Raw genomic sequence first — 12,320 nt, forward strand, 5'->3', positions numbered from 1 at the left:
ATCATCCAGTGAGGAGTTCTGTTGCAGCCAAAATAATTCAGACGTCCTTCCAAATATTCAGAGACAGAAGAGATTACGTTGTAGCATTAAATGACTGGAAGTAACTATAATTATGAATTACCTGGGCTATTTTCAAGCAGGTATCCAGGTAAAGGTTAGACTCCCTTAAAAGATGTTTCAGGGAATACAGTTTGACCACATAATTGTTTCAGTTACTCGCTACCTGATCTGTTCTCCTGTAAACATCAACTTTGTATCAACAAGCAATACTTTCTACAGGATTTTCATCACTGCTTACCTCCAGGGAAAGAAAAATATTCAGCACTATTAACTCAAGAGGGGGAAGTGTCATACTGTTTTTTACATTTGAAAGTTGATACAAATTTTGATAAAATTCAAGATGCTCATTTCCCCGTCAGTACCCAAGGGAGTCAAGTGCCTATCGTGCAGTTCTGCAGCTCCCGACAGGGACCTCCATAAACCTTCCCCTTCGTGCTACCAACAACCTCCGTCTGTGACCTCCCTCCCACGAAGGGCTGTGGAAGCAAAGGCAGCACAGCAGAGCCTGGGGAGAGCTTGAGGGCCTCTTCTGCCCAGCCATGGCAGTGCTTCGCACTGCAGTAACAGGTGACCCATTTAATCACTGGATCCAGCCAGAAACAAAATTCCTTACAATTTAAAATTTGATCATGCTGCAAAATATGCTCCAGCTCTTGAATCCCTGTTGGTTCCAGTATAGTTCTTCAGCTTAAATGGAAAATGCTCTGGTGCCTGACTCTGCGAGGAGCAAGGGGACTCCACTCCTTCCCTCCTCACATGAAGTTCCAGTCTCCTTTCTACTTCCATTCCTAAAAACTGGAGGTTTCAGTAGTGGGCTGGGAAAGGGACTAAGTGCTAGTTTGAGTTAAGTGTTTGGATTGTTGAGTATTCCACATCAGCACTCAGTATCAAGATTTGAACTCTGCAATTCCAGAGGTGGCTGACAAAGCTGAGAAGAAAATCTCTCCTTAAACAATACGTAAATTTAATTCACAATATCAGAAGCAATTTATTTAGCATTTAACAGAATTCCTCAGTAATTTCTACAAGAAATTACATTTTCTCCCCCTCAAAGTTAGTAAAATATTGCATAGTTATAAGTAATTGGGGCAGAGAAAAAGGAAAAATAAATCAGTGTACTGGTAGATTTACAGTTTGGCTTGTATCTATGAATGTTCAACAGCAAAATTAGAGTTGCTGAAAAAGTTTCTTACCTTACTGACTTACCAAAGTGGATCTGTATACAGCGCTATTGATGGTTTGGAATTTTACACAGAATGCATGAAAAATGATACTATAAGCAGAGAAAAGTCTGGACACACAGCTTCCAGATTACAATTGCATATATTTTTCATTTGTCAGGAAACATCCCCAGTGTTAGCAAACAAGAATATTGAGTTGATACCCGTAATTCTGCAGAGCTTGTTTCAATCAGAGTTGGAGAGATTTTCACGCATGCTTGATCACGTTTGGCTGATTTCTCTGCAGATCTGTCCACCTGCACTCTGAGTCAGAAAAACAGAACTAACTTGTTCGAAGCTTTAGGTCACAGCACCCACATTAGCACAACGAAGGCCGCCAGCGATACTGCAAGGAAATCTGACCTTAGTTTTAATCAGTGCGCTGAAAAGGCAACTTGCTATTATACTCTTCTATCCTCTTATTTAGGATTGGTGAGCTATCCTCATCCTTTCAGAAGCATCACTGGCAGGTCACTATGACTTCCTGTAACATGAATCACTGCTTTTTTGCCTCAACTTGTATTTTCCAAAACGTGTTCCAAAATCATCCACCACTAAGTTAGCCCAGCTCCAGGTAGAGGTGGCATGCCTATAAAGATTTAAAATTTGTCTTTGCATTTCCAGGCTATGTCTAAGGGCTGCGCACTGTAATAAATCCAGAACTAGAATTTTAGGTGCTTCTGCTCAGACACTTCAACTGCAGTGATGTTAGTTAAAAACTTATCACTGGATAAACACCACACATGCATTTTTAACTAAGAGCTGGATTTTTATTACTGTCTGTTTATTTCTAATACGTAATCAGCACTTCAGCTTTAAATCATCAAATATCCTCTCTCGCATTACTTAAGGAAGCTCAAAATCCGCGAGAGCCACGAAGGATCATACAGTAAAAATCTACTCAACATTTTTAATGTATACATACGGCAGTGCACAACTGCCTGTAGCCTTGAGACCCCTTAATCTGCTCTATTTAAGCAAGCAGAAGTCCTTGGCCTCTGCTGCCCTGGGAGAGAACAAAATAAACACTCTGCAAGGGCAGGAGATCATGGAGTCCCCGAGAAAACCAAGCATCAATAATTGTTGTGAGGGTCCAGAGATAACACACTGTAAGTTATTTATCTGAATGGCTAAAAAGCATTTCAAATCATGAAATGAACAAAGAGGCATTTTGACAACAAACTGCCAAAACCTCAGCATCTGTGAAACAAACACTCTGCAATGTTCATCGCCCACATTCTAGAAGAGGGGAAAAACTAAGATTGCTCTGGGAATTAAGAAAAGGATTATAAAGGCAAAATTTGCATTAACTGAGTATTGCATGAAAGTTATCAACAAACTTTTCAGCAAGTGACTCATGGATAAGAGCCACAAAGAAAAAAGGAACTATATTAGTAGAACTTTTATCTTTTTTCCCCACCTGATTAAAAACAGAGACATTTAGGTATGTAAACATAACCAATCAAGTACTTCTGCTGCTGTATCCATTTTAAGCAAATTCCAGTGGACTGACTTGCAATGTCTTCCCTTTCAGTCGCTCTCCAAAGCCAAATTACATATACAGTTACCAAACACTCCAGCTACCGCCAGGGCACTTCCAGGATCAGCACAACGCCCGTCACAGGAGCAACTGCTGGGAGAGTGGGTTGTTCTTCACCACGAGAGCTGGTACTTTCCAGAACAGGAAGTTGGCTTTACTTTAAAAATCATGTCACTTGGTCACGTCCTTTCCTTTCACTATGTTAAAGATGCTCTATCAATTCAACTTAAGTATTTTAATATATTTCACACTAGAAAGTATGCAGGAAAAAAAAAATGTTTCCCATTCTATTAGGAAAAAATAAGTCATACCAGGGATGAAAATCAAAAAGCACTACCAGTGAAGAAGCAAAGTTCATTCTCATGCACGGTCATTTTTCAGGGAAAGAATGTGTGAAAGGACCAACTATTTCCTTTTAATTTACTAAATACATATGTTGAAACAGCAACATTTCCTAGTCTGTTGGTCAAAACAATCAAAATTTAGCACAGTAAACCAACACATAGAAGAGAAGCGTGAGAAACAACTGGTAACAGGAACTACTAGAAGACATAGGGAGACGATCTAAATTGCCTCTCAGAATCAAAGCGCTGCTCCCAACTGAATCCTGAGGGGCTTTGATACAATAAAAGCAAAAAAAAAAAAGCTACGTTCTATAAGGATATTACAAGTACATCCCGTAACTGTGCAATTTCAGGATAGCTCTCTACTAAATGACAACCCTGTAGTTCAAGAACAAACTACCTTCAACATATCATCTGTAAGCTACCTCTATCTACACTGAACTCTGCACAGCTTGAAATATTTTAATAGACTAATACAATTAAAACAACTTTCACCACAGCTCTTCTCTGTTGCATTTCTTCTGAAATAAATAATTTTCCAAGAAAAAGCACATGGTTAGAGCTGACTGACCAACTAGAGTAAAAGTGGCAGTAACTCTCAGTAAGTTCTGAGAAGGCCCCAAAATAGATTTTTAAAGTATCACTTGCTTTGAGCTGTTTAAGAGTCTTTGTGTTTTACTTTGATCCACAGCACTTACTAGCCAAACATTAGTTTGGTATGTGTGACATGTGCCAAAAGCATTGTCTTGGAAGTTTTTTTTATCTTTGTCAATATTTTTAAAGTTGATTCATTCCTAACATGTGAGGTAACACCTGCTAGAATAGAAACCAAGTTGCTGTGCTCTATCAGCTCTCAAAAGGTTAAACAAATGAAATACTGGAGTCATTTCAGCTCCCCTGTGTTAACACTGCAGTCGTAAACTTACTGTGATACACATTTAGTTGTTCTAAGAATTAATGACTGACTCAGATAAAATGTGTTCAGCTGGTAAGCAAAAAACTGTTCTGAAAGAATCTGTTCTTACAGCACATCCTACGGATTACTCCAATTTTAAAGAAAGAGATGCCTGTAAATGAAGCAAAGGCAAACTGTGAAAGCAGCAGTGGCTGCTCCCTTACTTTACCATTTAAATTTTTCCACTGAACACGATGCTGTGCCCCCAAAGCACAGACACACATCCAGCCTCACAGAGCTCACAGCGGTGCTGCTCTTTGAAACACTGGAGGGTAAAACTGTCTGGTCCTGAGTGGGGACGGCAGTAGAAGCATTTACAGAGTGCTACGGAGACTTGTCGTTAGCTATCGGCTCTGCCAGAGGTCACATCTCCTTCCTGCTTACAGGTACTGAACTGCCTTCCCACGACTCCAGCTCTACCTTGCAAGGGACACAGTTGATCCCTGCTGCCTGATCCAGGTCTCATCTCCCAGCAGACGAGCGTGACTGCACACATCTGGAGGGCATGCACTCCTGGAAACACTGCCAGGAATCTTCAAAATTGGTTTCTGGTTTGTCTTTTCTGAAGACCCAGTTATGTTGTCCAGCAGATCTTCCCAAGTAGCACAGTCTCACATCCAAAATTATCAGCACTCACCCTGAGTGTGCTGTGTTTAAGAGTTTTGGTAAGGTGTTACCCTTCTGGAAAACAGACACTGGACAGCTTGTTTATCTGCCGTGAAACTACACTGTATAACATACCTCATAATTCAACACACACCGAGTCTGAAGGAATAATCTGTATTCCAAATTAGCTTGCCAAATTCACTCATACCACACAGATTTAAAATTAGTTACGCTTACTGCAAGCCTGATCTGAAATCACTGAAGTTGGTCAGTGAAGAAAATAGTCCATCTCACAGCTGGCTCTTTAGTCTGATGAAAGTACATTGCCAATGCAAATTATTAAGCATTATACATTTTTTAGATTTTTATTGTAAGAAACACGGACATTTCTGACAAAAAAATGTAAATCTGCAGATTCCCACGTGCTGCGAGCACCAACTCAAAGGTGTAAAGTTCAGCCTTGTTTGAAAACGAGCCGCAGCCAAAGCTTCACTGAACAGTAAGACTCAAACTGGCAAACAGCTCTTATTTCTCTCATTACTCAACTGTTCTGAGTCCTTCTTGAACAGTTTTTGGAAAGTAAAGGCAGAAGGTTTGCTCGAGCTGTGAAAGTCTGACAGCAATCAGTAACTGAAATGAATTTGATTTCTCACCAGAGAACATTGCCACGTTAGTTTTATCCCCTTCTTGGCATCAAAGATTCCCCACCCTGAGCCCAAAGGCAACACCTGAACTCTTCAAGTCTGGTCCTTGCGAAGGAACGCAGGCAACACAAGCTGATCAGTTCTGCACATAGCTTTACTCATATTTATACAAGCTACTTCATTCTGAAAGTTCCTGAGCTGCTTTAAGATCTTAACTTTTCTTTTGCCACGCTACAAATGCTGCCATTCAGAAAGGGAAGACTCTAGAAGGCTAATGCAGTAGAGAATGAGTTCTGGTCAAGAACTACAAGACTTTTACCTTCACAAAACTGTTGACAATCTTTAACACGTACAAAGAAAAAGCAGCAAGAGCCTGGTTTCTAAGGATCTTATCCAAACAGGACCCATCCTGTACATTGCCCACAACTCAAGGCATCTACCAAATGGAAACAAAGATGAGAGTCAACCCCCTTTGAGATTTAACAGTAAGTTTTGTGGACGGTTTTCTGCAGGGATCCACTTCTACTTCCTAAGGAACGGGAACAAAAATTAACATAGATGTCTCTGAGGATATTTCTGTAGATGTACAGTTTGACTAGTTACTACCTTAGCAACAAAAGGCTTGTGTAGAAAGTTCCCATCCTGCCAATACAATGAATTATTCATTCTAAACTTAATCCATGTCATGACAGAGGTTACAAATGTTCTGTTTACAAGAGTATTTTTAATCCAGACCGATTCTGTGACCCCACTCATACAAGCTCTACTGACAAATAAGGGGCGGGGGGAGGTTTGAGATGGAGAACCAACAGCCTGGAAACCTCTCATTTTCAAAATACGTGTTTCCTAAAATTTGGAGGCTATTTCAAGAAGCAAAGTTTCCCTTCTCCATTTCTAAATCCTCACAGCAATCCATCACATGACTCGGGTGAAAACGATGGAAGAGTAAATGTTCCTATGAAGCCACCACAATGGACTTTGCCCAAAAGACAAACTTTTGTAATGAAACAGTGTCAGGAAAGTTAATATTTTACCTGTTTTAAGTCTCCTGACAGAACTCAAAAGAACAGCTCAACTCCGCTCCACGGCAATGAAAAAAGGCACTGCCAAGAGTCTCTTACTGCCATACACTTCCGCCAGCTACCACAGCTTCAGAATTTAATTATTTGGAACAGTTAAGAACTTTTACAGCCACTGACTGAAATCACTGCAAGCTTTGGCAAAAGTACAAATGTTTGGGGTGGGCGATGGGACACGGACATAAAAAAACCAGTAGGTACAACCTCTTCCAGGACATCCAAGATTATTTCACACAATTGTTCTATTTTACCCTTATATTTACCAGCTATTAGGAAAGACAAGCCAAAACATTCCAAGACATGAGGCCGAGTTTTTTCTTAAAGACCTGTACAATCCTTTTTGCACAGCATCATTAACAATGAAAAAATAGTTCAGCTGATGCAGTTTAACTTGTAGTACACCCAGGATAGAAGGCACCCAAGAAGGTATATTCCAAATCCTAAGACAGGCAGTTTTACCACTTTTGAAGATTTTATTTTCTGTTGTGTGCCTACCTGCTTGAGCAGGTTCACACCTTGCACCCTTCAACAGTCAGGTTTCACCGTCTCAGCTTTGTCAATTATGAAATCAGGAAGCAAACCTGAAATGAGAAGAAAATGCATTGAAGCACCTTTGTATGTACGTTGTTGTACTTCCTGCCACCAATGATCAAGGGGAGTCTAGCTTCCTTAAGCTACCATCCAGTGCTGTACCCAAACCGGTCACCGTATCTTCAGTACTTCAACAGAGCGTGCACATTGCAGAAATTCATCGCCCCCTTCACTGAGAGCTCGTGTACTTTTACAATGAATGTAGTTTTTAAAGAGGTTATTCAAGCCTTCAAAATTTTAAGTCTACTTCGTCCTTCCTTCCTCCACCTCCCCTGCCCCCCATCCCACCTCTGTTATATACATACTAATTGCTGTCATTACATCTGTACAGCCGTATTGAAGTAATTTCTCTCAGCTCATTTGTCTGGTCTCACTGGATTCAGGACTAAGGACTTTCCCATATTGTTAAAGAGAATCCACAAGCCAAAAGAAACAACTGTTTTCCTGACAAATTCATCCATCAGCATATCGCCGTCTTCAAAGGGTGCCACCAGTCCACTGGGAGCTGTTTTGACAGGTCTACAATTACATTTCAGTATCCTTCCATGCACTGCTAGAGGGGTGTAAGTTTTAAAAAAAGAGAACAACAGTAAACACAACCTCATCAATTACTCCATGTTATTAAACCTCTGATCTAACAGCAAGAATGTCATTTGCTCTGTGTTCAACCATAAAATAAACTTGTTTAAAGCTATTCATTTCTTCTGTTTACTTCATTGAAAAAATGTTTCAAGGCTATTTGAAGATTATATTTTCTCTGAAACGGTGATTAAGTCCTATTAAGTCCTATTCTTGCCCAAGAGCAAAGGTTGTATTGCAAGGTTTAGTGTTTTCTAAATTGTGCTTACCAATCTTTGAAAAAAGCCAAATAAAGAACACCACAGACTTTATTTTTACTGTTGTCATGTCCATCCGTCTAAACATCTGTGAAAGAGAGAAATCTTGCCTTTTACCTTACAAAGACCTTCAACTTTCAGCCTTTCACAGTGGCTACCAGAAAAAAAAACCCACCATAACCATCTTTCTTGCTTTGTGATAGAACACACAGGTTTTGCTTGGGTTTTTGCCTACTCCCCAAACACCTGCGTTACTGCAAACTTCTGGTACGATCTATTGCACACAGGTGTCATCTAGATAAAAAGCTGGCTGAATTCTCTTTTGTAGAGGAATACTGTTCTCGTATTTAGAGCACTACTACAAAGAAAATGAACCAAGACAACACACAACAAGCAAGAACAGCTAACCTTTCTTCCAGATATGGAAAGGAAAGTAGGAAACGTGCTCAACGCTCTCTGCTGAAGCAGAAATCATAGTCCAGGAGTTTCTTATTCCAGAACACTGTAAAGAACATTTCTATATGCCAAGACATGGGTCAAATGACGAACATTTCTAGTTTTCACAATGCCTTTTTCCAGGAATTTGTTTCCTGTTTCCAACTGGCCTGTGTTACTTTATGACCGTCTCTTTCCATCTTCCACTCTTTTTTTTTTTTTTTTTTTTTGAAGTCTTTCAAGCAGTACTCATCATTATTTCAGACCTTTCACAGATGTTAAAGCAGAACAGAACCACCACGGCCCTGTACAGAAAAGTCATCTAACAAAATGTTACAGCTGAAATCACTCCATCTCAAGCGTGTCATCGAGGATTGCTGTATCACGTAGCGCCACAATTTGCCAGCTTAGAGAGAAAAACACAGCAGGTATGTCTGATATACCAAAAGCAGCAGTTTATTTATCTTCACATCTATCTATAATACACTGAGCATAAACACCAAGAACGTTTGGAAACAAGTGAAACGGCTTATGTACATACCTTAGAAGCGTGCACAGCGCTGCAGAACTCCTTACAGAAGTTTCAGTTTATTACACAGCATTTACAAAACATTAAATCGAAAGTGTTAAATATTTTGTAAAAGCATTTGTAGAAAGCTCTGTATAACGGTGGAGGGAAAACAAAAATTTACTTGTTCCTTTCTGGCCAGTTTTTAATGAAACTGTTACAGTTTATTTTGCTGTAAGACCCAAAGCAAACAAGATAGCACCTCATTAGAGAAAACATTTCTGCCTGAGCGTCTTGCCATCCATTCAGTGTCCGCTAGCACAAACACTCATTTTGGGAGAATCAGCTGGACTGCTACTTTATTTGCTCACAACAGCGTTCATTATCAAGGAACCAAAAAAAAAATTAATTCTCCTTCAGCCAGCTCTACAATTCATAATCCTGAGCTCCAAAACCAAACAAGATTAGTTAATTCTAAAAAAAAAAAAAGTAATCCTACAAAAGGTCTTACAAAGTGTACTCTGTACAAGGTGGCAACAGCAATCACTAAAAATAAAAACAACTTATAAAAAAAGTCACAAAACTACATAGTAAAAACTAGTTTAATTTCCCACAAAATAAGCTTTTTAACATTTGGATACCTGAAAGGCTTACATCAATTTAAGCTGTGGCAGCCTTTGTCCTAGCCAAGAAACTGCCTCTTTATGACTTAAAACCCCAGAAGATAAAAATTATTTATTGCTAATTGACCCTATATCCCAATTCATACTCTACAAAGATATCAAAGATATTGAAAAATGCTGACACAAACAGAAAGGTCAGCACTGTGTTCTTTTTTGAAAGCACTGAAAATAAGAAATTAGCTATTTATAAACTTAAACAACTGTAATCACCCAAATCTGGGCTTAAGAGGCAGAAATCTGATCAAGCAATTAAAAATCCAGTCCTATACATGGTCTCGTAATTCACAACCCTGTAAAAATCACCACTTCTGTGCACTTTAATTCACCTGCCTCCCAGAGAAGCAGAGGAGGCACGTGGCACCTGTAGATACATTTGAAGACTTGGGTAAGAATATGCTGTTAAGAACTGCCAGTATTAGTTAGGCCAGAATGACAAACTACAGGAATTAAAAAGTGTCAAATAAGACACAACAGTAATGAACAACTGTCAGCATCTTTCAAAGTTCATTTCAGTATGATCTTGTTTCAATTTAACTAGCTACCTACAGAGTAAGAGTTGCACTGTGTCCAACACCAAATTGCTACTTGAACACCAGATAACACCGATGACCAAATTGGTTAAATAAGCCAAAGATGAGCTACTGGGCTCCTGTGAAAACACACAGAGAACTGTAACAACTTCAGTCCTCAGCACTGACTCTGCACCCCGGCTCAACACGCTCAGTAAAGGCAGCCCGGCACCAGTGTCAAACCAGAGCAACCCCTGTTTACTAGACACGTACCTGGCGAGGAATAGAAGAGCTATTCTTTTTTTTTCCCTGCAGCAAGTGCCCTGAAAGGATGTTTCACATACCACGCATTAATTCACTGGAAAGATCTGCAGTCCGACAGCACTGTGCACTTGCCCCTGCGGAGGCTGCTGCAGGGATGGCGGCACAGTGGCCGCTCGTGCAGAGGGACACGGCCAGAGCACACCCCGAAACCTGCCTCCCTCAGCCCGACCACGGTCAGCACAGACACACGGTGCCTGCTCTGCCCTTGCAGCTCACAGATCTATCAGTTTTATCGAAGAGCAAATCAAAATAACGACCACAGCAGTTTTATTATCACAAATTCCTACATTAGATCAAAAGTGGAAAAAAATATTCCTAAATCAGTTAAGTTTGACAACCATCAATATACTGAAGTGAACTAAAGCTCCTGTTCTAAAAGAGTGGTCCGGAAGTGTGACAGATTAACCTTGCTATGCATGACAGCTATGTAAAATCTATTTCCCAGCAAGCTTTGTACTGCAGCTGCACGAGATTTTGCCATGAACGTACTTGAAGTGGAAAAAAAAATTGCAGCTATCTACATGTCCGAGCACACTGGAAGTGCCAGCAGTAACGTACAGAGTACAGAGAGCACACACTGGCTTTGCTAGTCCAGAAATCAAAGTCTAACAATCTTCCATTCTACTTGATTCTTCCTTTTCAAGCTAAGGTTTGGTTTTGCACCAAAAATTAAGTGTGCTCTTGATATCAACAGAACACTTACAGGGAAGAAAAAAGAGCCACCTGCACAGCTCCCGCTGCCAGCCTGGTGGACTGAAAATTAAAATGCTATTTCTAATCATCCAGTTCAAATTTCATTATGGTAACAAAAAGCAGAACGATTCCTCTTTCTAGATCAAGTATCCAGTGTATGTTTTCAGGAGATTAATGACACAAGTTAAACTAAAGCTCACAACTACACCTACCAACCTCCACAACAAAAACTTTCCTGGACAACACTGCTAAAACCAAAACCAACAAAAAACCCAAACCATAACAGTGTGTTCTACTTTACTACAAGCCAAACACGCTTCGGGGGAAAAAAAGTTCAGATTATTCTGCCATGGCAAGAGAAGCACTAGTTTGTCAATAGCAGTTCCAATTTCTCTCTAGTCTATATGCTTTCAAAATTAAGATTTTGCCTTCAAGCATGTTTGGGTTTTCACACAATTAAACTAATCCCTAAAGAAGTTTAATATTGAGCTCCAGCCCTGGTTTCAGATAATTAGAAGCAGGTTCTACAGAATGGCTGGAAGATTATTTACAGGTTCTTCCAAAAAGGACCGATTCTGCAGACTGCAGTGCTGAACAATTCCTTTCCAAATAATCTGACCAGCTATAAACACCAATCAGTGACTTTGACACTAGTTACTGGATAAAAAAATATTTTATGTATCTCTAAGCTTAAAAAGCCTTATGTTGTTACTCAGACAGTTTAGTGACAGGGAGCTCAAAGAAAACAAATCCAAGAAAAAGCTGATTAGAATTCTGGATGTTTTTGTTACAAAAGCCAGGCGGCTGGATTTTCTGTTAAATGCAGAAGAAAAACATCCGTAATAAAAAAAAAAAGGAAAGCCTATTTCAACAGCTTTTTGCTTCCCAACCTACACAACCTGGGAACAGACAAGCAGAAAAATCAGATCGTTCTCAAAACTAATGACTTCCTCATGGTGCAGCCCTACTATTCTGAGCAGTTTTTGGATGTGAACTGAACCCTTGACAAAACTGCTGGGGGTCTCTGAATCCTTGTGCCTGTAGTTTCAGAACCCCCAAGAGAAGCAAGAAATGGTCCAATTTACATAAGAAAACTATTCACAAATCAGTTAACCAAAAGAATTCAAACTTGTGCATGATTTAAGTTACTGTGCTACTCCCCATGCAGCAATGGAAGAATAAACTGTGACCTCCAGGGAAGTTTTGAACCCTGTCAGGTCACTGCAGTCTGGAAACCAGCAGACTCTGCACACCACTATTTCCTTCGTTAGAGTGACCACAATGCACTTACAA

At 39.9% G+C, this 12,320-nt stretch overlaps 1 protein-coding gene across 14 annotated transcripts in view; it reads right to left on the minus strand.

Annotated features, from left to right (window-relative positions):
- THRAP3 (thyroid hormone receptor associated protein 3) overlaps positions 1-12,320 on the minus strand; it is a 33,808-nt gene that overhangs the window by 16,342 nt on the left and 5,146 nt on the right. For 7 of the 14 annotated variants that reach the window (XR_012620977.1, XR_012620976.1, XM_074807173.1 and 4 more), the window contains one exon: positions 6,944-7,029. The exons of 1 other annotated variant lie outside the window; for it this stretch is intronic. The gene's annotated coding sequence lies outside the window, so the exon portion shown is untranslated. Of the gene's footprint in view, positions 1-1,444; positions 1,545-6,943; positions 7,030-7,344; positions 7,593-8,283; positions 8,717-12,320 lie in introns of all 14 variants that reach the window. 6 more of the 14 variants (XM_074807165.1, XM_074807169.1, XM_074807164.1 and 3 more) reach the window with 6 other exon arrangements.

Source organism: Strix aluco, chromosome 26, assembly GCF_031877795.1.
Source record: "Strix aluco isolate bStrAlu1 chromosome 26, bStrAlu1.hap1, whole genome shotgun sequence".
In the NCBI taxonomy this organism is placed as follows: Eukaryota; Metazoa; Chordata; class Aves; order Strigiformes; family Strigidae; genus Strix; species Strix aluco.